The sequence below is a fragment of the Canis lupus genome, chromosome 5 (genome assembly GCF_048164855.1).
Source record: "Canis lupus baileyi chromosome 5, mCanLup2.hap1, whole genome shotgun sequence".
NCBI lineage: Eukaryota > Metazoa > Chordata > Mammalia > Carnivora > Canidae > Canis > Canis lupus.
The window spans coordinates 47902958-47930875 of record NC_132842.1 but is presented as its reverse complement, the minus strand read 5'-3'; the positions used below and the strand labels follow the sequence as shown (position 1 = coordinate 47930875).

At 41.5% G+C, this 27918-nt stretch overlaps 1 protein-coding gene and 1 pseudogene across 16 annotated transcripts in view; both read left to right on the top strand.

The window, feature by feature from the left end:
• Nucleotides 1–27918, top strand: part of PDE4D (phosphodiesterase 4D) — a 1448272-nt gene that overhangs the window by 27099 nt on the left and 1393255 nt on the right. For 14 of the 16 annotated variants that reach the window (XM_072826539.1, XM_072826525.1, XM_072826536.1 and 11 more), the window contains exons 1-2: nt 21066–21595; nt 23385–23447. The exons of 1 other annotated variant lie outside the window; for it this stretch is intronic. The gene's annotated coding sequence lies outside the window, so the exon portion shown is untranslated. Of the gene's footprint in view, nt 1–21048; nt 21596–23384; nt 23448–27918 lie in introns of those variants that run through there. One more of the 16 variants, XM_072826537.1, reaches the window with a different exon arrangement.
• On the top strand, nt 14603–17157 carry LOC140632971 (tubulin alpha chain-like; annotated as a pseudogene).

Here is a 27918-nt window from a genome sequence, read left to right as displayed (position 1 = left end):
TATTTCACTCACATTTACATCCTTTTATACATATCGGAACTTCTGTACATCACAAAACCACCTCTGTTTTTCAGAGACATGTAGAAGTTCTCACCCCTTCCCCTGAGTGAGGAGACACACAATTTCAACAGTCGTTTGTGTCCTTAGCTGGCTGTATTACTTATTTTCCAAATTCAGTCACAGTCCCATTGGGTATTCTCTTACCTAAAGGCTAAATCAGGGAAGGGAAGCAAAAAGAAAATGGTTACGATATATAAACACACTCATGCACACAGTGTACAAAGAGAAAATAGAAATTATACAGTTTTCATTTCTGTAACTGATTGAGAGGCTGTCAGTCATACCCCCGGCTGCCTCCTTTTACGGCCTGCGCCATGTTCTCATGGCCCTTAGAAGATCAGGGTTGTCTACCCACTGGAGTGACCCAAGCTTTCATTTCTAAGGATCTGAGTTCTCAATAATATTGCCTTTTAAAAATTCGAGTCCTACAGTTTTCCATTAATCTTTACTGTTGCTGCTTCCAGAGGATCCTTCACATCCCAGATGTAGTCTTCCTTGCTTCCATTGCTTAGTAGCACACTAAGTAGCACCCTGATTTCCCCTTGGTAAGCAGAATCATTCCAGCCAGTAGGATTACTCCCCCTCTCTCTTGATTGAGTGGCACAAGGAGTCCAAAGTGGCCTTCTCACCTAACAGTTCAATGGAACCATTCCTATGTCCCTTGGTGGAAGCACTGCCTCCTGAGAGCTGAGACTTCCAAATCAGCAGGGCTCAAAGTCGCTGGGAAGGGGAGCAAAAATTCTGCGTAGGGATTGTTATGTATTTAGTGAGAAGAGCCGCCCTTCGATTCTGCCCTTTGGTTCCCAGATCTGTGTATTCTGGTTGTGGGGGAGATGGCAGCGTTTCAAGTCTCCGAGTGAAGGCATAGACTTCATTCCCTCCGAGTACTGTCTCTCAACTGGGGCTAGATCTGAGTTGTCAGCTGTTCAGCATTTCACTCAGCTCAGTTGCTTCTGGGCGATGGTATAGGTAATGGAAATCCTGTACAATTAGCTGGGTTTAAGTCCCTTGCTGGACTTTGTTTGCTGTAAGATCAGAAGCAATGTCGTGTGGAATACCATAATGGTGGATGAGACATTTTTGGGGTTCATAGATGGTGGCTCTAACAGAGGTGTTGGGGCAAGAAGACCAGTCTGTATCCACAGTATATGTTTAGTATAGTGAAGACAAATCTCCATCCTCTCCACAGTGGAAGAGGTCCAAGGTAAACTGCTACCAGGTGGCTGGCTGGTTCCCCCTGGTAAATGGTACCCACATCAGGGGCTCAGGGTTCATCTCTGCTGTTGGCTGATTAGAAAATTGGCAGTAGTGGGGGCCAGGTCAACCTTAGCAAGGAGACCTCTGTCTTGTTGAGTCTTTGGAGTCTTTATCCTCGATGCTCTAGCCACTAAGCTCATGGGATGTTTGAGTAACCCTGAAATCGTTGAGGGAAAGAGTAGGGAATCAACCAGCATAATTTTAAAGAATTTCTGTAGTGGATACTCTTGGGTGGGAATGGACATGCAACACAAATTTCTTCATGCTAGGCCCATTCCAAGAAGTCTATCACTATCCCTATACCTCCCCACTAATTCCCACCCCCACTGTTTTTTTTTTTTTTTTTTTTTTTATTAAACTCAAGGCATTTGGCCACCAGATGGAGTTTTCTCTTATTAAATCCTATTCCAGGATTGCCCTTTATGGTGAATGTGTCCCTGTTGTCTTTGGTGGTAAACTGCTGTCTTATGGCTTCTGGAATCATATCATCCCAGTGAAATCAGGAATCTCCTATCAATGAAACTTGCTGCATGATCTTACTTGGCCTGCAAAGTGAGTGATCCTTTTCAAGGATACAGGTGCTCCCCCCAATTACATATTTATCAATGCTTAATGAAGGGAGTGTATTCTGAGCCTTGGAGAATATAATTGGAACTTTGCAGGTCATAAATAATGAATCTTCTTTAGCATTCCTATCTCCCCAAGCTTTTATATTCCCTGACATTTCAACCTCATTAAATGAAGACCGCCGTTGGGACCAAGTTTCAGCCAATCGGCCACATAAATCGTTAGGGCCACTTCTAGCTGCTTGGTTAACACATTAAGTTCAGAATCTCTAGGAAATACATCCATACCAACAAATGTGGCCCGGACTAGTGTTTCATCCTGCTTATTCTAACATCCTTAGAACCTACTCCCACATATGTTTCCCAGGTTTATACCAATAATTTAGTAAAATCCTGTAGTTCTTTTGGAGTGTGAGCTCTTTCCTTCTGTATTACCATGTGTACCTGACTCCCTGGAGCATGCTGAGAATTAGCCCTAGATGTGAGTAAAGAGTCTACAAGAAGTAGTTGGGGTTTTGGTGCGTCTTCAGGAGGATGAGCATCTCCTACCAAGTCATCTTCCCCAGGTGATGTTATCATAGGCTTTTCAAGCAAAGAGAAGCTGATGTCCTCAGACAAAAGAGGGCAAGGTACTTCCATGGATAGGAAAGACTCAGGGTGACTTGGCCTTTCAGGATTGTCCGTTCCATTTCAGTATAAACCAGATGTCATCTTTCCATATTTTAGGGCTTTATTTTTTCCAAATCAGTGCCTTCACTTTCACATGAGAGACTGGGCAAGATTGAATTCAACTCATGTTGAAAACCCAACAACCTACACTTAAATTTTATGCTTGATTTTTAGCAGCTTCTCCCCTGTGGCTACAACAAGCAAGAGAAAGCAAATGTCTCTGGACTCTTTGATGCCATATAGTTAGTTAAATAATACTTATTTGGGCCATGAGGATGTCTCATGTTATGAAATAGTGGTTGGCATATTTTCCGAGGGCCACAGGATCCATGAAAAATAAAATAGAACTACATTAAGTCCTATCACTCACCTGCTCTGTTTTGCTGTTTATATCTTTGTGTGTTTATCTACAAAATCATAAACTTTTCCTCCTGACCTTCAAGTGGTGAGCACTGCCAGTATGCAACATTTGTAGATTGCCAGTTTCCTCACAATGCGCTGGTTTCATAATGCAATAAAAGTAGATAGGGTCAATGAAATAAAGACTATAAATGTCTCTCTGCCTAGTTGAAAAACATATTATGAAGATTAAATATTTCCTTAAGAGTGGGTATAAGTCTCAGTCCACACGTACTGATGTTCTCCCTGTAATCCATCATAATTTCTCCTGAGTCCCCATTCCGGTTTGTGTCATGGAAAAATGGCAGTCAGGTCTGGGTCCACCTTTTCTCTCATCCCATATTTGGAGCCCAGGTTCTAGAGAGTGATGGTAATGTTGAAGATGACTCCTGTGGTCTAAGCAGTTGTTTGGGAATGACTGTCTCCCCATGTGGTCCTAGTCCTGGATCCTGGGTCCTGGACCTCATGGGTTGGTGCCAAATCACTCCGGGTTCCTGTCTGGATGGTGTGTTTACTTCTGGTGGCTTGTCTTACTGTGGTCATGACGTGCTTTGGGGGTGGGGGCTATGTCCGTACAGTTTCCTGCTTCCCTGAAGTACTAAGGGTCTGGATCCCTGCACAAGAGGGTGGCTACAGCCACTGTCTTTCCAGGGGATCCTTTTCTTAGGATAGGACACTCTTGTCCCTAGGCTCTGTTCTCCTTTGGTCTAGGGAAGCCTTTTTTTTTTTTTTTTCCTTCTGGAGTGATGTTAGGCTGGGGTGGGAAATTCATTTCCTTTTTAATTTGTCTCTGACACTTTGTAAAGACCTCATTTCATTTTCTTGGCCTTACATGTATAGTTCTCACACACCCCCTCAGAAATCAATGGAAAATTTCATAGACCTTGTCTGCTTTCTGCCTCAGTTTACCCCCTCTCTAACATAAAAAAACTGACAATCTGCTTGTAAAGGAGGAGTATAATGAAAAAGAAAGAAAAGTATATAATATAGCTCTTTTTCCATCTTTTCATAAATATTGATAGATCCTATTTGAAAGTTCACAAAGTAATTAAATTCTAGCAATTATGAATTATATATTATGTATTATATTACATGTTACAAATGTCATTGTGGCATAAATATACATTGAAACTATTTCCTTTTAAGCACTTTCTCTTGAACTTTCAACATTGGAATTGGATTCAGAATACAGAACAAGTACATCTCTTAAAAGTGTCAGACATGCTAGATTTTGTTCTCGGCTCCCATGGAAAAAGTAAACATAATATAAAACACCCATTAAATTTTAGAGGTTAAGAATGTCCTTTCTGTAAGTCATACTTAAAAAAAAATTCCTGAGTCCTATAAGCTGGTAGATTATGGTCATTTTAGAGATGACATCTGAACAACTGTCAGATTAAATAATTTCCACTCAAGGGTGAAAGACTTCTTGAAATGACCACGATTTCCTCTCCAATCTACCTTCTCAAAGTAATTTATTTGGAAAAACTGAAATGTCATACAGCAAGTTTCAGAATCTTCAAAATTGTTTTAACTTTTCCCAATTGGTCTGGTTTTATTACTGCATGTGGAGTTGGAGGGCAGGTCAAGGATGTAACAAATGAAAACAGGGCAAAGTGAAGCGAGCTTATTGTGAGTACAGCCTTTTTCCATGAAAAGAAAGATGGTGGATTTTTATTTTGAGGGTTACAGAATGGGAGAGGCAGAGCAGCTCTTCATACCTCTGAAATAGAGTTTTCCTGGCCCCACATCTCCCTCATTATTTGTCCCCAGTTCTTCAAAAAGGAAATAAAAACCTTCCTGCCTTTTCTTTTGGAATAATTTCTTGGTGGAATTTATCAAATCTTTAGGTATGGATGTGACAAACAGTACAAATAAGTTATTCATGGTGGCATGAAATGATGGAGAAAATAGATTTTCTGGTTTCTTTCTCTATCCTTATTCTCCATTTCTGCCAGTGGAGGTTGGTAGAGGATTTTATGTGGAAGTCTGAGTTCCCCTTTGTCCAGGAGAGAACTAGTTGACTCTTGTTGCATAGACCTGTGCTCCTGGAGCTGTTGCCCTGGACTGACGGCAAGGGAAGACAGGAAAGTTGAAAGGTTGAGGTTTCACCACAGAGGATATAGCAGTGCTGAGCATCCCGAGGGTGGTGCCTGCTGAAGAGACCCTATGACTCTCAGAGGCAGGGAGATGCCAGTGGTGGGGTGGATCCTGTGAATAACGGGGACACCCACCATGGTGTGAGCCATTGGGCTGGACATTACACTTTGAGGTTCTATGGCCAAGACAGATGGAGGATCAGAGCAGAGACCCTTCTCCAAATGGATTACAGAAGCTCCAAGTGTTCCTCTATCAGTGGATGGAGCATATGGTGGCCTGAAGATGACCAAGATTGGATTTCCTGTCAACTCTAGTGGGCCAGGGCTAGTGAGAATTAGATTGGGAAACTAAAGGAGCATAGCACCTCACAGACTGGAGAGCTGTGGGACAAATCCATAGCCAATGCATTTGTTTCAAAACCGTGAGTAGTAAGGGGGTGCCTGGGTGGCTTGGTCAGTTGAGTGTCCCACTCTTGATTTTGGCTCAGGTTGTGGTCATGAGATTGTGCCCCATGTTGGGCTCCATGTTCAGTGGAGAGTCTGCTGGAGGGGTTCTCTCATCTTCTCCCTCTATACCTACCCCCCTCAAATAAATAAATAAATCTTTAAAAACCCACCCCAAACCACTAAGTAGTAATTCCTGCCTTCTCCCTTCTACTTGATACATATAGCCAAGGCAAAGCTGTTTCAGCTTCCCTCTCAGAACAGAAAGTTAAGTTCTGTCAAGAGTTGGGAAAAGCGGGACACCTGGGTGGCTCAACAGTTTAGTGCCTACCTTCGGCCCAGAGCATGATTCTGGAGTCCTGGGATCGAGTCCCACATCAGGCTCCCTGCATGGGGCCTGCTTCTCCCTCTGCCTGTGTTTCTACCTCTCTCTCTGTGTGTGGCTCTCATGAATAAATAAATAATTTAAAAAAAAAAAAAAGAGTTGGGAAAAGCCAACAAATGTTTGCTCACTAACTACTCTGTTAGGTAGGTACTACCTGCTAGGTACTGTGAATATGAGGGAAAGGATGTGCTAGCTTCCTCTGAGGAAGCAGGAACAATCCATAGCACTTAGAAATTATAAAGTATTAATGATATCAATAAAAGTCAGTATAAAGGGTATGGCTGGGGCTGGGATGCCCACCCCAGAAAAGCAGTGCAAAATAATTAACCTTCAGTCATGTTTCCTGGGGGATAAAGGGATGTATTTAGGCCCAGGGAATTGGAAGGCAATGGATAGAAATCCTATTTCCGTTTATATGCAGTGGCAGTTCCCCATTATAAAGCATTTAATGTGAGAAGACATTTCAAGTGACAAGGAATCGGCAAGATAATTTATTCTGAATATCTGGAGACTTAGGTACAGATAAGGCTGGTACACTGAAGCTCATGGAATTTGTTGACCTGTTCCTTAGGAGGAAACCAGGAGATTGCAACTTGGAAAGAAAATAAAATTACCAAAGGAAGAAAGTGAAATCAGAAATCTTGAGGGCTCTCTTGAAGAAATTGAAGTCTGTAGTTGGAACCCACAGTTAACTGATGTTGATTGAAATGAAAGCATTAATGAGCCCTGTGCCAGAGAAACAAATGAATATCAGACTTTCCAAGGAAGATGGTAGGAAATAATCCTCTGATTATCTTCAAGTGGAAAACAATGAAGCCAATCTCCCCTGCTACTCTTTGAGCCACTACATCAAACCTTCCCCCTCACCCCGCATTTAGATTTAAATTACAAACTTCTAAAAATGTCAAGGAGCCTTTTTTTTTGGGGGGGGGGGGATTTTGGTAGTGAATGGATTCCTTTTGGTAGAAGTCCAGGCAGAACTGAAGATAATCAGACCTAATGGACCAGATGTGAATCAGAGACTATGGTTTTAAAGGATTCTGTAGGAATGTCGTCCCAACACCAGGAGACCAGGGTAGAAGGGTGCAGGGCTCTGTGCAGTGCGTTCTCCAGCAGTGATAACCCTCGGTAAGGCCTAGGCTAAGAGCTTGTAGCGGAGCATGGAGGCAGGAAAATCCTTGCCTTGCTGGAGGGAGAAACTGCTCTGGTCCGGGTACAGCACTGACCACAGTTAGAACTTAGGCAAATGACTTAGCTTTTTTGGCCTTCTTTCCTTCATCTAGGAATGCAAACACCTGATTAGGCACTTCTTCAAGTCCTAACAGCTGTAAAACTCAAAAGCAGTCACATATTAATATGGTAGCAGGCATCCCTTGTCCTACCTTGAGTTATAATTTCTGCTTATTTGTCTCCATTCCAGAGGTTTGCATATCCACTAAGAATCAATTAAGAGCCCAAAAAGAGGAATCTGAAAGATTCTAAGCTATAGGATCTTTTCTTTGTTGTGTGGCTGCTTAAACAGAAGACAAAGCTTGTCTGCTCTCAAGTGTGTGTGTGGATGTGGGGTGCTGGGGCGAGGAGGATGTCCCCGGTAAACCAGGAGAGGGACTTACTATAATAACTAAACCAACTAAAGAGCCTTAGAGGCATGAATGAGAATTCTTTCATGTCATGATTTTCTGGCATTCTCAAAAACTATAAATTGAACCATATTCTTTCTTCTGTGGGGAAAAAACCAAGAAAATTTAGTGAACATGTTTTACCTTTTAGCAACACCATCTCAGGACTAATCACTATTTTTTTGTGGGAAATTGTGAGAAAGCATACATAAAGGATTGAAAATACAGGTAACATCTTGGGAGGACGAAGGCTATTGTTCCATCATGTTCACATACACAGTCTTGCTGGGAAGAAAATTCAAGCCTTTCAAAACCAGAATGCATGGTCACTGCACATGAGGTTACACATAAGCAAAATGCAGCTTTCCCTCCCAGCTTAGTTGTCCCCACGGGGGCAGAGGAGGGAATGGTGGGCTGAGAACCAGATGAGTGAAAGGCAAAGATTGTCAAGAAGGGAGGGACCAGCCCTGTCACATGCTCCTGGCATGACTCAGGGCTGACCACTGCATCAAAACCACATGGGGACATTATGCCCGTGATAGAAACTTTTTCTCTGGTTGGAGTGGGATCAAAAGAGGACAGGTTGGAAGTGAACTTACCAAGTGAAGACAACTCTTTGGAGCTTTGTTGGTCATTTGTCATTATACCAGGTGAATGGCAAAGGAGCGTTTTATGACCAGGGTACAGCCTTCTTTGAGATCTGGGTATAATTGCTTTGGAGGTAGTGGAGAGTCAAGATCATTTGTGATTTAATCATTCAAGATGGTACCTTCCTAGGAAGTTGACTTTCCTCAAAGTTTTTCTCTTTTTTTCTTTTGTTCTAAAAGCATGTTTATTGATAAAAGTTACTCTTATTCAAGACAAAGACAACATCTGTAAAAATATATGGGCTGAAATAGTTACCTGTATCAATATAAAATGCATAAAATCAAACTCTGAAATCCCCAAGTATTGAGAATTGGTTGAGCTACCTCAACTATTTATTTTCTTATTAAAAGAAATTATACCCTATACTACAGGGTCAAGTGACAGTGTTAACAATTTCAAACTGAGTACTAAAATTCCAATTATTTTGATTTGCTTTAATATATGTGCATATGTTTCTTTCTGAAAAATTCAAGTTCAGTTAAATATAATGTATTATTGGTTTCAGAGGTAGAGGTCAGCAATTCATTAGTCTTATATAATACCCAGTGTTCATTACATCATATGCCCTCCTTAATGTCCATCACTCAGTAACCCCATCCCCCCCACCTCCCTCCCCTCCAGTGACCCTCAGTTTGTTTCCTATCATTAAGAGTCTCTTCTGGTTTGTTTCCCTCTCTGATTTTATCTTATTTTATTTTTCCCTCTCTTCCTCAATGATCCTCTGTTTTGTGTCTTAAATTCCACATATGAGTGAGATCATATGATTATTTTTTTCTGATGGACTTATTTCACTTAGCATAATATTCTCTAATTCCATCCATGTCATTGCAAATGGCAAGATTTCATTTTTCATGGCTAAGTAGTATTCTACTACTTATATGTATGGTACAAAAACACACAGATCTGTATATGTATATGTATGTGTATATATATGTATACATGTATGTATATATGTAGATATATAGATTCATCTTTATCGTCTTTATCCATTCATCACTCAGTGGACATCTGGGATCTTCCCATAGTTTGGCTATTGTGGATATTGCTGCTATAAACATTGGGGTGCATGTGTCCCTTCAGATAACTACATTTGCTTTTGGGGTAATTGTGAATAGTGAAATTGTTGAGTCATAGCGCAGCTCTATTTTCAACTTTTTGAGGAACCTCCATACTGTTTTTCGGAGTGGCTGCACTGGCTTCTATTCTCACCAACAGTATATGAGGGTTCCCCTTTCTCAACAGCCTCACCAACATCTGTTGTTTCCAGACTTGTTCATTTTCACTATTCTGACCGTTGTGAGGTGGGATCTCACTGTGGTTTTGATTTGTATTTCCCTGACACCAAGTGATGTTGAACATTTTTCGTGTGTCTGTTGGCTATTTGTATGTTTTCATTGGAGAAATGTCTGCCCATTTATTTTTTTTAAATTTTATTTATTTATTTATTTATTTATTTATTTATTTATTTATTTATTTATTTATTTATGATAGTCACAGAGAGAGAGAGAGAGAGAGAGAGAGAGGCAGAGACACAGGCAGAGGGAGAAGCAGACTCCATGCACCGGGAGTCCGACATGGGATTCGATCCCGGGTCTCCAGGATCGCGCCCTGGGCCAAAGGCAGGCGCCAAACCGCTGCGCCACCCAGGGATCCCATCTTCTGCCCATTTCTTGATTGGATTATTTGTTCTTTGGGTGTTGAATTTGATAAGTTCTTTATAGATTTATGATTCTAGCCCTTCATCTGATAAGACATTTGTAAATATCTTCTCCCATTCTGGTGGTTATCTTTTGATTCTGTTGACTGTTTCCTTTGCTGTGCAAAAGCTTTTTATCTTGATGAAGTCCCAATAGTTCCTTTTTGCCTTTGTTTCCCTTGCCTTTGAACTGTGTCTACTAAGAAGTCTCTACAGCTGTGGTCACAAAGGTCACTGCCTGTGTTCTTCTCTAGGATTTTGATGGATTTCTGTCTCACATTTAGGTGTTTCACCCATTTTGAGTCTGTTTTCCTGTTTGGTGTGAAAAAATGGTCCAGTTTCATTCTTCAGCATGTGGCTGTCCAGTTTTCCCAATACCACTTGTTGAAAAGACTGTTTTTTTCCCCACAGGATATTCTTGTCTACTTTGTTGAAGGTTGGTTGACCATAGAGTTGAGGGTCCATTCCTGGGTTCTCTCTTCTGTTCCATTGATCTGTGTGTCTGTTTCTGTGCCAGTACCACACTATCTTGATGATCACAGCTTTGTAATAGAGCTTGAAGTCAGGTATTCTGATGCCATCAGTTTTAGTTTTCTTTTTCAATATTCCTTTGGCTATTCAGGGTGTTTTCTGGTTCTATTTTAGAATTATTTTAGAATTACTTTAGAATTATTTATTCCAACTCTGTGAAATAAGTTGATGGTATTTTAATAAGGACTGCATTGAACGTATAGATTGCTCTGGGTACCATAGACATTTTAGCAATATCTATTTTTCCAACCCATGAGCATGGAACATTTTTCTATCTCTTGGCGTCTTTCTCAACTTCTTTCATGAGTGTTCTATAGTTTTCTGAATATAGATCCTTTGCACTTTTTGTTAGGTTTATTCCTAGGTATCTTACCATTTTGAGTGCAATTGTAAATTGGATCGACTCCGTAATTTCTCTTTCTTCTGTCTTAGTATATAGGAATGCAACTGATTTCTGTGCATTGGTTTTTATATCCTGCCATGTTACTGAATTTCTGTATGAGTTCTAGCAATCCTGGGGTGGAGTCTTTTGGGTTTTCCATATAGAGTATCATGTCATCTGCAAAGAGTGAGAGTTTGACTAAATAGTTTTTTAAAATTTGAGTGTCCTTCCTGACAAAATGCATCATGGACTACAATGCAAAGCTAATGAAATTTCCTTGCCATACAAACTCAAGTTTTACATTTATTGATTATAAAAAAAAAGAGGCAAGCCTAGGTGGCTCAGCGATTGAGCATCTGCAACGGCTCAGGGTGTGATCCCGGTCCAGGGATCAAGTCCCACATTGGGCTCCCTGCAAGGAGCCTGCTTCTCCCTCTATCTCTTTGCTTCTCTCCCTGTGTCTCTCATGAATAAATAAATAAAATATTTAAAAAAAGAGAGAGAGAGCTGGTTGGCTTGCTTTGGTGCTGGGCAGGATCCCACAGAGAGCACTTCTACCTTACAACTTCCTCTCCCTTGACTTTCTCCTATTAGTTTCCCAAGAATTTCAGAGTGTCTGGTAACAGCTCTGGCTTCTTCCCCTGCCATGTAGTGACCCTGGTGCTGGAACAAACTGGCTCACTGGGTGGGAGTGGTGGGCAGGAGGAGTAAAATCATTGTTGTGCTTTAGTGTCCCCTTTTCCTGAGAGGACTTTCACAGCAAGAGAGTCTGTATTTTTAGAATTAGCATGTTCTGTTTCAGTGTTGTGAACATTCATTTTTTAAACCTACTATATTTAGTAAAGGTTTAATTATCTACGTAGGGGAACTAGTTTCAAGCTGTCACTTTTCATTCCTTGCTCATCAAAACAGCCCCCTACAGCCAAGAATGGAAATTTTACCTATTCCTGGTGAGGGCAATGGATAGGAAAAATTGCACTGCTGGAGCTGAGTGTGAGCGGAGCAACAGGGAAGCCCCTCTCAGCACACCCCCACCCCTGTGCCAGCCCTTCCTCTGTCATTGGGACCTTACAGCTGCAACACACCCTCTCTGGCCTGGGGATGGTGGCACTGAGGATCTGTTCCAGTGCCAGGGAAATGTTGTCCCTTCCCACACAGAAATAATAATTATATTTTCCAAAATGATGCTCAGGTAACAGGATCTTTTTGTGCCATTTGTAAGCTTATACAATGTTGGAAAACTGTGTGCCCTAAATGATGAGATTTCTTGGGTTTTTCAGAGATCCCATTCATTCCTTAGTTTCCTGGCTCACTTTTGGCAGGGCTTTCTCCAAAGTGGGAGGGCTGATTCCAGGTGGACCCAGGCATAAATAAGTTCAGTGCATGGAGGCCTCTGGTAGGAAATTGGGCAAGTACTAACTGCCACTAAAAATGCTCTGAGACATAAGTATAATATGGTACACATCTACTTACTCATTCAGCAGCTATTTATTGATTGGTTGTGGTGTAGCCATGGAGCCTGGCACTAATTTAGTGCAAGAAATACAGATGATTAGGTTTTTCTAAACACATTGTAATAAAGAAAAGAAAGGTCGTAGGTGTGTGTAACAAAGGAGTGTCAGGTGATTGGGTCAGTGAAGGGAAGTGATGCCAGAACCGTGATTTCCAGTGGTGCTCTCCACACTTACTGTGTATATGAGTCGCCTGGGAATCTTGTTAAAACATAGATTCCTGGGACACCTGCGTGGCTTAGTGGTTGAACATCTGTGTTGGGCTCAGGTCATGATCCTGGGATGGAGTCCCCCATCAGGCTCCCTGTAGGGAGTCGTCTTCTCCCTCTGCCTCTCTCTCTCTCTCTTTTTGTATCTCATGAATAAAACAACAAACCCCGTAGATTCCTATTCTGAGTCTGGGGTCTAAGGTAGGGCCTGAGGTTCTGCATGTCTAACTGGCTCCCATCTGATGCTGATGCTGCTGGCGCATGGATCACGTTTTGAGTACCAGGGATTCCAAAGGGTGGAATAAGGGCAAAACACTGGATCGCGGGGTGAAATCAATTTCACAGAGAGGGACCAGTGCAGACATAGTCTGAACATTGGATCTTTTCATCCCCTGGTGAGGCATCACCAAAGTAGTTGTTTCCTACCTTCCATGATCAGTTGTTGGGCTACGTGTCCCCTTGCCAGCACATTTTTCCCCTTTAAAGGGTTACTCTTTGTGTTGACTTTAAACTTGAGCTTTTGTGAATACTGGGGCTTTTATTAAAAAACACATACTGAAGATATGTTTCCATCCTCCTTAGAATTTGCCAGGAAGAAAAAAGGAGGGCAGAAATATGAATGTTACCTTTAATAAAACTGATGACTAACCCCCAAAAAGATAATCTATGGGGAGAACTGGCAATGCAGTAAAGATCAAATGTGGGTGAAGGAAGACTTCCAGCGGGGGTGTTTGTGGATGTAGATCTCAGACAGAGTTGGCGGGAAAGCATTTTCTTACATAGATGGTGCTCTGAGGGGCAAAGCCAACTATCTTGGCTTTGGAATCACGAGAATGACAGCTGTTTGTGGTGGTGGAGGAGAACCGGGTCCCTGGATCCTATTTCATCCCACAAAGAAATGGGAAAAACAGAATTGAATTAAAAAAGAATACATGTAGAATTGCCATTTTTGTCTGTTTCCTGATGAGATGGCGGATGAGAGGCTGAATTATGTGTCCTACTCTCTAGCTGTCCATGTTTGTTGGCTGGACAGAGGTTAAAGCTAAAATAAGTGACGTATGCAACCTTGTCATAATGAGTTTCTCCTCAAGCCCTGGAGAATGCCTGCTAGCCTGGAACTGCTCACCATCTTCCCAACATGGAACCAGTTCCAAAGTCCAGGAAGAATGCATGTCATTGAAAAATGAACACATAGAGGCACACAGCAGAGGTTCTGTATAAAGCTAGTATAAGACAAAAGGAGAAGAGGAGACATGGGATATATAGGGCAGAATGGGATTCTCACAGTAACAAGTGGCCACTGAGATGTTGGAAGTTGTGACTACATGACTCTGAGCTAAGGCAACTTAATGAAACAGTCAGAAGCAGAGCAATTGGGAGCTTGGGGAAAATAATAAGGATGTCACAGGTGGAGATAAACTTGCAGAGCTCAGGAAGGAAACAGAAGAGAAAGATGAAGCAATCCTTGAAATACAAGCATATCAGAATAAACAAAAGAGAATAGGCACTGCTGTCATCACTGATGAATAGGTGAACAGAATTAAGAAAAGCAAGCAAAAATCAACTAGAAATGAACAAACTTAGAAGGGATTAAAGAGAAGGTGAAAGATATGGAAGGCAAAAGAATTACAACATATGCATTACTGGTATCCTTTAAGAAGAAGCCGGGGGATGATAATAAAGTGCTTTAGAAAATAAAATATGCACGATGGGATGAGCACTGGGTGTTATACCATATGTTGACAAATTGAATTTAAATAAAAGCAAATGTAAAAAAAAAATACGACTTGCATCTCTGAATGAAAAGGCTGCACTGTGTGGTTCAGGAAAAATTTGGTACACAATGAACAACATTGATACATTTCCAAGTATTTCCAAATACTGGCCCTCAAAGACCAAGGAAAAACCTTTCATTTAGGCAACAAAAAGCAAACTATTAAAAGGAGGAAAATCAAGCTGGCATTATAACAAAACAGACTACACAGTGGCAAGAGGAGGGAATCCTAGCGTAAGATATGAGTACCGGAGTGTGCTACTTACCTGGCCCCTTAGCTTGTTGCAGATGATGAACAGGACCCAGTGTCTGCTCCTGTCACCTGCACCTGCTCAGCTGTAGCTGCCATACGTAAGTGCATCTCCATCTATGTTGACCAGGCTGGTGTCCAGATCAGCAATGCCTTCTGGGAGCTCTCTTGCCTGGAGCATGGCATCCAGCCCAACAGCCAGATGCCAAGTGACAAGACCACTAGGGGAGGAGATGACTCCAGCACCTACCTTCAGTGAGACAGGTTCTGGCAAGCATATTCCCAGAGCAGTGTTTCTAAACCTGGAACCCACTATCACTGATGAATTTTACACTGGCACCCATCGCCAGCTCTTTTACCCTGAGCAGCTCATTGCAGGCAAGAAAGATGCTGTCAACGACTGTGCCTGAGGGTGCTATGCTGTCAAGGTCTTCAACTGAATTTGGAAGTGGGCTGACCTGTGCACAGATCTTCAGGACTTCTTGGTTTTCCACAGCTTTTAAGGAAGAACTGGTTCTGGGTTCAGCTCCCTGTTGATGGAACATATCTTGGCCAATTATGGCAAGTAGTCCAAGCTGGAGGTCTCCATTCACCCAGCCCATCAAGTTTCCAGAGCTGGATTGGAGCCCTACGACTCCATCCTCACCACCCACACTACCTGAGAGCACTGCGATTGTTCTTTCATGGTAGACAATGAGGCCATCTCTGAAGTCTGTCATAGAAACCTCTGTATTGAATGCCCAGCCTACTCTAACCTTGACTGCCTTGTTAGCCAAGTTATGTCTTCCATCACTGCTTCCCTCAGATGCGAAGAAACCATGAATGTTGATCTCACAGAATTTCTTACCATCCTGGTGCCCTAGTCCCACATCCACTAACGTCTGGCTGCCTACGCCCCTGTCATCTCTGTTGAGAAAGCCTACCATGAACAGCTTTCTGTATCACAGATGACAAATGCATGTGGAGCCAGTAAACCAGATGGTTAAATGTGACTCCCACCCTAGTAAATACGTGGCTTGCTATCTGTTGTACTGTGGTGACATGGCTCCCAATGATGTTATTGCTGTCATTGCCACTCCTCAAGCCCAAACACAGCATCCAGTTTGTGAACTGGTGCTCCACTGGCTTCAAAGTTGGCATTAATTACCAGCCTCCCATTGTGGTACCTGGTGGAGAACTGGCCAAAGTACAGAGAGTTGTGTGCATGCTGAGCAATGCCACAGCCATTGCTGAGGCCTGGTCTTCTCCGGATCACAAGCTTGACCTGATGTATGCCAGATGTGCCTTTGTTCACTGGTATGTGGGTGAGGAGGTGGAGGATATAGAGTTTTCTGAGGTCTGGGAGGACATAGCTGCCCTCGAGAAGGATTATGAGGAGATTGGCATAGATGCTGTCAAAGGAGAGGGTGAAGAAGAAAGAAAGGAATACTAATTACCATTCCTTTCAGCCCTTCAGCGTGTCAGACTCAAAAGTTTAGCTTCAGCATTAGCTGATAGGCATTCAAGCTTTCTGGTTAGATTGTCTTCACTTTTAACTGTGATCATGCCTGTCTTTTCCATGTATACCTGTATGATTTTCCCATCATATCTCAAAGTCAAGGCTTTAAGAAAGAAAAAAAATGAGTACCCAAATTTGACCGAACATATGACCCTAAAAATAAATGTAAATTGTCCTACTCATCTATTAAGAGACTCACATTTACAAAGAGAGTGGAATCCAGTTATGTGTAATATAGGAGATGTGTGTAAAACAGTGAAGCCCATAAAGGCTGAAGATGTGGAGAGTTGGGTAGACACTGCTCTACCCTGAATTGTGTTGCCCCTCCCAATTCATATGTTGAAGCTCTAACCCCCCTTTGTGATTGCATATTGCGGAAAGGGTTTTTAAAGAGTGATTAAGAGGGGGTGTCTGGGTGGCTCAGTTTGTTGAGTGTCTGTCTTGGGCTTATGTCATGATCCCTGGGTCCTGGGCTCAAGCCCCACATTGGGCTCCCTGCAAATTGGGGAGTCTGCTTCTCCCTCTCCTTCTATCTTTCCCCTTGCTTGTGCTCTCTTTCTGAAATAAATAAATAAAATCTTTAAAAAAAAAGTGATTAAGGTTAAATGAGGTCAAAAGAGTGGGACCCTGATCTGATAGATCTGGTGCCCTTATAAGAAGAGAAAGAGACACCAGAACACTGTCTTTGCCATGTGAAGACACAAAAGGTGGCAGTCTCTGAGCCAAGAAGAAAGGTCTTACCAGAATGTGACTCTGCTGGCACCCTCACTGTGGATTTTATAGGCTCCAGAACTGTGAGAAAATAAATTTTTGTTGTTAGAGTCACTCAGTCTATGGTATTTTCTAGGGCTGCCAAAACCAAAGAACATAGACAAAAAAAGCAAATGCCAAGTAGACTGAGGGAGAGGGAGAGAGCAACAATTGTAATTATCTAGTTGTATTCAGAATAAAAAGCATTAAATTAGGCAAAAAGGGTACTTGATAATAGTAAAAGATGTAACTCATGATGTAATTTAATGTGATTAAAAAAAAGTTGTCATGGAAACCACAGTGCCAAAGTCAGAAGCAGCATAGGAACAGATAGAAATGTTTTAATAATAGAAAATTTTAATTCCTAGGTCTTAACTACTGACAGATAAAGTAAAAAAAAAAAAAAAAAAAAAAAAAAAAGGCAAATAAAAACATGGACTCCTTGAATAACAAAACAAGTAAGATAGCCTTCATAGATACAATGAAGCCATATACTTAGAAAACACTATCTTGTCCTTTGACTTACCAGTCAAAAAAATTAGTCTGTCATAAAAATTAGATGTCAAGCTATAAAGTAGAAATTCTTCCCAAGTAGAAATAGGCAATATTTTCTGACAGTGCAATGAGATAAAAAATTAATAATAAAAATAGAAGAAAAAGCCACCTTACCTTTTGGAAACTAGAGAACCCTACTTAAATAATTCTTAAAACTGAAATTGCAGAATTTTTAGAAAATGACAAAAATTAAAACAACATATTAGAGACTGAGATCTTGGTAAAGCAGTGCTTAGAGGAAAATTCATAGGATTAAATACTTAAAATTAGGAATTAAATTAAGAGAATTTTAAATATCCAATATCAGAATTTATAAAATAATGTGCATTAGAGAAAACAGAATAAAAATTAATAATGATAAAAGCAAAGGTTGATGAATTATAAGACTTTTTATAATGGCAAAACTAAGTCTGCCAGTGGCATCTGAATAAAATATTAAAACTGTTGGCTATATTCATTTTTTTTGAAATTTTTAAAGAAAATTTAAATTTTGGTTCCAGTATGGTTAGCATACATTGTTATAGTTTCAAGCGTGCAATATAGTGAATCAACAATCCCATATATTACTCAGTGCTCATCAGAATGAGTGTCCTCTTAATCCATGTTATCTTTTTTACCCATCCCCCCTCACCCCCATCTACTTGCCCCATCTACTTACTGAAAGGTAACTGTCAGTTTGTTCTCTGTGGTTAGGAGTCTGTTTTTTGGTCTCTTTTTTTTCCCCTTTGTTCATTCTGTTTCTTAAATTTCACATATGAATGATATCATGTGATATCAGTCTTTCTCTGACTTATTTTGCTTAGCGGTATACTCAGTTCCATCCATGTCATTGAAAATGGCAAGATTTCATTCTTTTTCATGCAATATTCCAGTGTGTGTGTATATATATACAACATCCTTATCCGTTCATCAGTCGATGGACACTTGGGTTGCTTCCATAATTTGGCTATTGTTGCAGTAAACAAACTATCAGTGCAAAGATCTTCAGTAAAATATTAGCAAACAAGATCCACAGTGACCATAAAAGAAAAATAAAACATGACCAAGTGAGGTTGATGTCAGGAAAGGTAGGTTAGCTTAGTATTTAGAAAATCTACACGAGAGAATTCACCACAATAATGTATTAAAACAGCAAAAGCAAAACCATGCACTTACACCCATGGATGCTGAAAATGTTGTAAAAGTAAAATCCATTATTGATTATGGAAAAACACCTCATAAGATGGAACTAATTTTATTTTGCCTTAATATAACATATTTATCTTATCTCAAAAGTCAGCTCACACTTAACGGGCAAATAATAGAAGCATTCATGTTAAATCAGGACAAGGATGTCACTGTCATCCCATTATTGAACGTTAATCTTGAGGTACTTGCCGGCATTTTAGATAAAAGAAATACGGGTTGTACAAATGGTAGAGAAGGAGGTAAAATAACCATATTGGCAAATAATATGACCGTACCTAGAAAACAGAATTCACTGAACGATCACTGCCAGTAATCAGAAGAGAATGGTGTAGTGGGGCTTGGTTAAAAAAAAAAAAAGAAAAATCAGAGTCTTTATCCATACAGACAACAACAATTGGTATCAGGATACAATGCAGGAAAGGACCATGAGTCTAGAGAAGCTGATAGTGAAGTTCACATGGAAAAATAAAAGGGCAAGTAGAGGCAGAGAAAGTCCTGAATCCAAAGAGTAATGAAAAGCATGGAAAGGCTCTGATGAACATATATTGTAAAGCTAAAATGATTAAAGCACCATGGTACTGAGGCACAGATAGTTACATCAGTGGAACGAACATAAGAGAAGACTCATTGCTTTTTGTGGATCACAAAAAAAAAAAAAAATTGAAAACTACTCTTCTGTGTGTCTTATATAAATGTTCATAAAAATACATGTGCGTTTATACTTGCGTGTGCATAGAACAGCCTTGGAAGTATATTCAAGACACTATAACAGTTGTTGAGTGGCTGGAAGGGGTGGGAGGGGTGTTAGATTTCACCGTATTTTCTAGTCTAACTTTTAAATTTTCTACCATTTATGGTATTCTCTCTTCACAGATGTTACCCTTTTTTTCCCCAAACCAACATAAGATACAAATAAGGTAAAAAATATTGAGGATGGCTAGGGAATGATGTGCTTGGATTGCTCCAGTAAGAGCTCTGAATTCTTTAGCTCCCAGACCCAAACACCTCAAGAGAGACTTCAGAGATTCATCCTGGAGCGGACACATTGACAGTAGAGTTTCATCATTTTCCAAATTTTTCCCACTCTGGCCTTTCAACTCTTCATTCAATCTCCAATTGGAGACCACGGGGTGCCTTGTTTGGGGGGGAGGAGGAGCTCAGCCATTACCTCCATGAACTCCACCCAGCGGAAGCTGGTGCTACTTTCTTGATAAAACCCAAAAAGTAGTGGTTCCATAAACGTGTGGTGAGTGTCTTGCAAACACAGCTTTCAGCCAAATCCCCTATGTTCCTCTTGATAGACTCCTGCCCCAAACCCCTTCTGCCTGGAAACTCTGGAGTTGCCCACATCTTTGTCTGCTGGCCAGTCTCCAAGACAAAGGGAAGTCATCTTCTGAGAACACCCTCCAGTTTATTGGTCGTCAAGAGGAACGCTTCAAGTGTGTTTAAGTTAGGTTTTAGAGGGTAATTCAAATATGGGTGTGTGTATCTTGCCCTTTACAAGAATTCCCATCAGCAAAGCCTTTGATAAGTAGTAGGGGAAGTGGCTATGCAGGAGAATTGTAGTCTTGAAGTTCTTTTCTCATCTTGCCCCTTTGGGAGAAGGCCACGTAAGCTACAAGTGGCAGCTGAGTCTTGTAGGCCAAGGCCAGGATCGTCATCAAACATTTGCTGAGAAACTATCACAAACATAGGTCTGTACTTGGTCACCAGGCACACACTTGGACCGGGAAGGAAGAGAGGGCTCCAGCAGGAGGCCTCCCCGCGAAAATCCCCTGCTACCACTTCCTTAAATCAAAAATCTAAGGTGACAAGAACTCAGAGTGTCTTCAGGTGGCCAGAGCAAGAGGACATCTCTAAGGGAAGCGAGACTGAACCCGAGTTTTGTCTTGAGGAGCATCCAGAAGAGTCCAAGCTCTTGTGTGTTCCGTTTGTAACTTTGGTGTTTGTTTGGTTTTATTCTTTTTTTTTTTCTTTAAACCCAAAAAGTTTGTCATTTTAGCCACCGTGCCTTTAGGTTTGTTATAACCAACTGTGAAAGAACCTCGTTTCCACTTCTTTCCTCCCATGGGTTAAACACCAATGATAAATCTGGAACTTCTTCACATGAGAGAAATTACACCTGGAGTTTACCTTCTGTCTGTCCTGTTGATCCTTCACTTTGGGTTCTGATAAGAAGGTACCAAGAGAAGCAGTCTGACATGTGTAATTTATTGGGCTTGTTGTAGGGCAGCAAAAAAACTTTTCCTGAAAAATCCTTTTGCTCAAGGTCTGCCTCTTGCTCAGATCTACGTAGCTGCCCACGCCATTCGGTTTCCTACAGCAAGTTATTCTAGGCTGTCATGTCTGTTTCCTCTCCTCTGAACCTTCCCCTCTCTCAGCAAGGATTCCTGTTTCTCTTTATCACCAACTAGCTGTGTGGCTAAGAGCCAGTCACTTGACTGTTGTGGTCTCTTTGTCCTGGAGTGTGTCAGAGGGAGGGTGGGGGAGTCCCATGGCAATTGACAATAAAGCAGCAGGAAAAAAAAAAAAAAAGCTTGCCATTGAGAGTAACCTGGGCTGGGTGCTTTTCCCCATAACTGAGGAAGGAAAGCTAGTGGTGAGCAAGCAGATTCAGTGCTAACATTGTGACCACATGATCCAGGGAAGAAACATGTATCTCTCAAAATAGAAACAGATTTTTTTCCCCCCAAAGGTACCCCTCTGCATCCATCCTTTTTTTTTTTTTCCCTCTTCATACTGAATTTATTCCAAAATTTCAAATAGCACTAGAGGAAGGCATAAGATTTTTGTGGCTTTCCAAGAGCTGCTTTTTTTTTTTTTTTTTCCCTGTTGAGTGACTTAAGGATTTCTAAGTTACTTTCCAGCTTGGAAAATCATATGACCTGTGAATATGTGCCATTCCTCAGCTCAAGAAGCCATTTAAAGCAGACTTATCTGCTTTATGCAGGCTATGCTCACTCCCCTCTACAGCCCTCTCCTCCATCTGAAATCTTCTTTGACATTTCTCACAAACCATGAGACTCTTAGCTTCCCTGCCTGAGATGAATGCTTCCATCTGGACTGGACTACTTCGTGCAGCCCGGGAGCCTCCTTATCTTTAAGGTATGGGGCAAAATGTAGAGGAGAGTAGCCATGGTGGTAGGAGCAGTAGTCCTAGCTGTAAAAACAAAAATAAGACTTGTGTGGTAACAGCAGCTCACATTTGTCGAACTCTTCTTATGGGCTAAGCATTCTGTGTTCGTTATCTTACTGCTTTCTCCACAACAGCTTGTGAGGTGGGTAGTAGTATTACCCTTTTTTTTTTTTTTTCAGAAGGGGAGACTGAGGCATAGGGAAGGTCATGAAACTTGATTTTAAGATGGCGACTGGTGGAGCCAGGCTTCCAACTGAGGACGGTTGAATTCCGGGATCCTTGCTTTTACTGCTATTCATGAATATTTCCCTGTGCTTGTTTGTGTTGTTTCTAAGCTGTGTCTGCTCTGTCTTTCTCAGGAGACCTCTGGAAGGCAGGTCGTGTCTCCTTTCATACCTTGTCGCAGTACTTAGCAATAAATAAGCAAGGAACTTCTTGCTGCCATGACCTCCTGGGGGAAAAGAATTTTCAAGCAGGCTACAACTGGGTGGGTTACCTGATTTGGATGACTTTCCCCCAGCAATAGAGTACATACCCCAGGCCATCAGGGTGATGTCAAAGGTTTTGAAGGTTTTGTTCAAGTTGTTTCTCTTTGTCATTTCTTGGCCATCCTTTGGAGTGTTTGAATTGGCTCACAGGGATCTGAATGTGAAAGATATGGACAGCTCACAGAGAGTTATGTTAAGAGCTAATAAAGATTTTAGAGTCACTTCCAACATGATAAGATCAGTGTCCTGGACCGAGTTATTTTGGTACATTAATTTCAGCTTGTTCTAATGGCCTTTGGCCTCCAGCTTAATGTCAATGGAGGCAACAGATTAATTTCCTGTAAACACTGGCTTGTGATGTCTTGTTGCTTGATTCTGAGTTTTACTAAGAACTAGGAGTCATATTTATTGATTAAACAAATTACTATGTTGTGTCCTCTAAAGCCATTGGGGTCAGTGTCTTGCTTTAGCATCTGCAAAACGTTTTATGCAAATGAGTGATCAAGAAATATATCTCAATAAGAGTGTGATGATTCTGGAGTTTTAATTTTAGATGTCTTAAAAAACCATAATCTTGAGATCATAATCATGAGTCCACTTATTATTATTATTTTTTAAAGATTTTATTTATTCATGAGAGAGACAGAGAGACAGAAGCAGAGACACAGGCAGAAGGAGAAGCAGGCTCCACGCAGGGAGCCTGATGTGGGACTTGATCCCGGGTCTCCAGAATCACACCTTGGGCTGAAGGTGGCTCTAAACCGCTGAGCCACCCGGGCTGCCTGAGAGTAGTCCACTTATTAAGTGATGTTTGGGTTATACTATGTCAGAGGGAAATAAACAGGAAGGGGCATTTTTAATAGTGTAAAATTTCTTTGAGATATTAAAGATAAAAGAAGGCCACAGAGGATCCCTGGGTGGCTCAGCAGTTTGGTGCCTGCCTTTGACCTAGGGTGCGATCCTGGAGTCCCAGGATCGAGTCCCGCATCGGGCTCCAGGCATGGAGCCTGCTTCTCCCTCTGCCTGTGTCTCTGCCTCTCTATTTCTCTCTCTCTCTATGTCTATCATGAATAAATAAATAAATCTTAAAAAAAAAAAAAAAGAAGGCCACAGTTGCCCATGTCTGTCTTTAAATTGAGATGCAACTTAGCACTTGGCACTTCTTACCATCTATCTAACTGGGTCAAGAAGCTGTGATTCTTATTGATTCTTCACCTCTCATGTCATTCAGAAAAATATGATTTCTAGTTTTACTTCTCTCTTTTACCAGTTTTGGAAAATGACTTCCTGCCTGTCATCTTAAAATAAGACACCCAAGGGAGGAAAGGAGAAGGTAAGTGTACGAATTTGCTTGATTACTTTCTCGTCCTGGCCACGAGCACTGGCTCACCACCTGTTGGTTTTCTGTTATCCTGCCTTTGTGTTGCACAGGTCTGTTGGATAGTGAGTGAGAACCCTCGTGCTGGAATCATGCTATCTATTTTGAATCCGTTGTGTGCCATTGGGTGAGGTTACCTGTAAAATGGAGACAATAGTACCTACCGCAGAAGGTTGGGATGAGCATTGATGAAAAGCACCTGGGCAGTGTCTGCTCCTCACTATTGGCCCCTGGTGTCAGTTATGATCATTTTCTTTCCTTTTGAAAGGGAAGTTCTGGTTTCTGGGCCTACGATCTCTGCCCCTTTTACTGTATTCTATGCAATGTAGTCAGATGCATCTTCAAGCAGTGCTGCTTTTGATCATTGTTCTTACTACCTGGTGAAGAAAAAAAGAAAATTCACTGGTTTTCCACGGCTAAGAAATCAAATTCAAATTTCTCCTTGTGGTATCCAGCGGGTCTTCTATAATCTCACCGGAAGCCCTGGCTTTGACTGACCTTCTATCCTTCCACTGCTTAGGGCACTTTGAGTTGTAGCCACTAAGCTGATGAACACCCTGGGGATTCTGATAAATCTGAATTCAAGCACATTTTGGGAAATGTTGTTTTAGTGTTAGCATGCTTTGTCTACTATATCACTTTGCCTGTTGCATGTATACATCTTATTTCTCTAAATGTTATTTGCCTCAAGAGCAAGAACTTGGTCTTTGTTTCTCTGCAGAAAAGAGTTAACATAACAGGCCTCAGACTGCTGCCCTTAGAAAGGCCTGATAGCAAGATTGGCTCTCTGGTATTTAGGAACCTGGTCCTCTGAGTGCTCTCAGTCAACAGTTAACAATGGGTATGGTTCGCTGTACCTAGAGTTTTGTGCAAGAATCTAGTTTATACTTCAAAACCTGCTTCCCTCTGGGAGTCTGGAATTTTTTTACTGTGCTAGGCAGCAAGTACCTACATGACCAGCCCTCTGTAAAAACCTCGGGCACTGAGTCTATTATAAGGAGCTTCCCTAGGCTGAATCATTGCACACATGTTGCTGCATTTTTATTGTTGGGGGATGTGTTTTATCCGTGACCTCTCCTGGCAAGTCTGGATATGGAGTCTTTTGTCTCCCCCTGTGTCTTCTCTTCTTGTGATCCGTGTGTGCACCCTTACTGTGTTGCTGTAAAAAATTTCAGCTGTAAGAATGGTAAGCTGAGTTCCGTGAGTTCTTGTAGTGCATATCCAAATGTAGGGGTGGTCTTGGGTCCCTCGATACAGTGTCCTTTCCAGAACAGTTCTTAGAGTTAGGTGCTAAGTAAATATTTTGTGATTAAGTGTCGTGAGTCTTGCAACATTGTGGATGCTTAAAAATCCAAACTCCTTTCTTCATACCCTTTGCTGTTCATTTCAGTACTTTTTAGTTATCTGTTTGTGAAGAGGCCACCACTTGTAATGCATGATAGATTCAGTGTTCTTTCACTATCTACCCAGAATGCTTATTCATGTTCTTTTCCTTCCCCACGTTTCAAGCAAGGTTTGATTTTGCCATACTTGTTCTTTTGGGCTTTTGGGAGCCAGAATCAAGGAGACAGATGGAGGAATAGAAGAAGGGAGCTTTGGGGATCAGATTTGGAAGAGGTTTTTGGTGGGGGGAATCTGAAGAAGAGAGGCTCACGAAAGAGCTCGTGTGAGCTGAAGTAACCATCCGAACAGAAGGGGGGGGATTGTTGCCGTGTACTAACATTCCCTGTAGCACTGTTTGAGAAAGGGAGAAAGAGAATTTGTTGCTTTGAAATTACTTCTAGGCTGCCTCTGAGTTGTTTTTCTCAGACAATGACCTTTGCCTAAGACCAAAATCATGGTTCATGGCTGAGAGTTTAAGTTTTTCATAGATTCTGCTTGAGGAAAGGAACCATACCCGTTGTAGTTCTGAATTCTGTGTGTAAATCCTCAGTAAGTTCCTGATGATACTGAGTGAGTTCTTCATTCCCAACCATTTATTGAATACTTTTGACATGCCAGGTGCCATGTGTGAGGATACAGAGATGAACAAGAAATCCTTGCCCACATCACAGAGAGGAGGCTGACTTGTACACACACATTTCCGATCCTGTGTTGTGAAATACTGGTGAGAGAGTATGGGAGGCCAGGGGAGAGCGTCTCTCAAGCTTAGCAGAGCATTGTTCCCAACTAGGCTCCATGATGCAAGAGGAAATAGAAAAACTTACCTAGTTTAAGTACCAAGTAGGAGAGATTAAAGAAAAGGTGCATGGCATGTGTGATGGGGATGTAGGCCTCTAAGAGAAGGGCATTTGGATGTCTTTCTGGAGCCTCAGCAAAGTGTCTTTGCAGCAGAATTCTCTATGGTCTAAGGCCTTAACCTTTCAAGTCCAGAAACTTGATTTGGTTTAAGTTTCCTGAGAAGCTATCTACTTACTGCTTAGGTGAGGAGTCCTCTTAACTAGTGAGACCGACATGTCAAGGAGAATGACCTATTTCTGATGACAAAGACAACTGTCCCAGAAACCACAATACTCATCAGCTTGATCATAACATTCTATTTCAACCAACAGACCTTATGGCAAACCAGTCAATAACCAGGCTTGATGAGCACAGAATCAGGGCTAGATGAGTCTATTAAATGACCCGCATGTTTTATGCTGGGGTGGGGTGGGGGAATTCACATCTGTCTTCAGAATAGCTGTGGCCCAAAGACGTTAAACTAGAAATCTGATAATCAAGACTTCTTTGCACCTGGGGCAGAGCTTGAGTGAGCGCCATTTACATTTGCCTCTATGTCCTCAGTTTCCTATGATGATGTGAATGATAACCACTTCTTTTTTTGTTGAGTCATTTTTTAAGGAGATGTGAGTGGTTTCATTGGACTACAAGACAAGTTCTGCTTATCTGGCAGCCACTGACTTTTTTTAAGGCGACAATACATATGTCTGTTCTGATTGTTAATTTTAAAATAGTTTAAATCGTGAAACAGGGATTGCTTGGGTTCTGATTTCCATTTTGGGGGGTTTGGCAGAGGAGAGGCATCCCATAATACTCTTCATGCACCTTCTGGTGGAGGAACCAAGACATGGGTACCACCTTAAACTTAATGCTCTCGAGTTTCACTGGTTTACTTATGTTGTGCTGGTGAACTACTGACGGCTTATTTTTCTCACTGTCTAAATATCAATTTCAGTTGCTGGTTTTTATCTTTAGTTGCTGCCTACTTGATTTTCATAGAATTAATTAGCATTAATAATTTTTGCAAATATATTGCTACTTATGAACTAGGAAGCACCATCTCTTAGAAAAGTATTCCGTGCAGTGGCTAAAATCATAAAATCATAGACTGCCTCTGACTTTTCATTTTGTATTTATCGACACTGGTTTCATCCAAGTAAGTGACTTGCCCGAGGTCACATGCCTAGTTAGTAGTCAAGTTGCCATAACTTTGCAACTCACATTATTTCGAATGTATATTATTACATACTGTATTTGTGTTATGTGCCAGTGTCTCTGAAAGAGAACCTATGTTTATTGAGTGGAGGCCTTTGTGTCTTTTTTTTTTTTTTTTTTTTTTTGTACTTCTAGTGCCTAGCATGTAGCCTAGGGATAAAAAAAACGATTTGGATAAATGTCCAATAAAAAGGACAAAAGCCTTAGGTTTCTTTTTTCTTTTCTTTAGGTTTCCTTTTGGGTCCTCATGCGATGTTTCTCCCACTGTATCACATAGAAAGAATACAGCATATTCATTATTCATTCAGTGCCTGTGAATTCAGTGCTTGAGGCACCCTGCTAGGTGCTGGACTGAACAAAGGCAGTAAGGACAGAGCACTCTTGTAACGATGCAGAGACTGTAGGGGAAAACACATAAGTGACTAATGCATGGCACAGGTAAAGTGCCCTAAGGGAGACCCAAATGCATGACGATTGCAAACCAGAGAAGGGAACTGTCCCATCTTGTGGGAGAATGAGAGAAGGCTTCGTGGTGGAGGTGATTTGACCTGAATCTAGGAGAGCAGCATCTGAATTTCAGAAATAAAAATAAGCTCATAGATTGGGAGGGCAGGAGGCAGAGGGAGTAGAAATAGGTAGGTGAATAAGTTTCGGAGCGCTGCGGGAAGGCTCCCTGAGGTGTGCTATGTGAAGCCAAGTGTACATCTGTGGTGGGAACGGAGCGGAGTGAAGATAGACAGTCAGGGAAGTTCCTCGGTAGTGCTGTCTGTCCAGGCTCAGGGCCTTGCACTTGGTTCATCAAGTATGAGAGTGACCGTGGAGGTTATTTGGCAGCAGAAGGCAGGCTGATTTTTGAAGGGACTGCAGTAGTTGAGGAACAGGTAGGGAGCAGTGGACCACAGGGTGGCAGCTGAGATGGAAAGGAAGGGACAGTATGGTAGCCTGAGTGTATGACATGGGCAATGCACAAGCCAGAGGCCACTAGGCATAT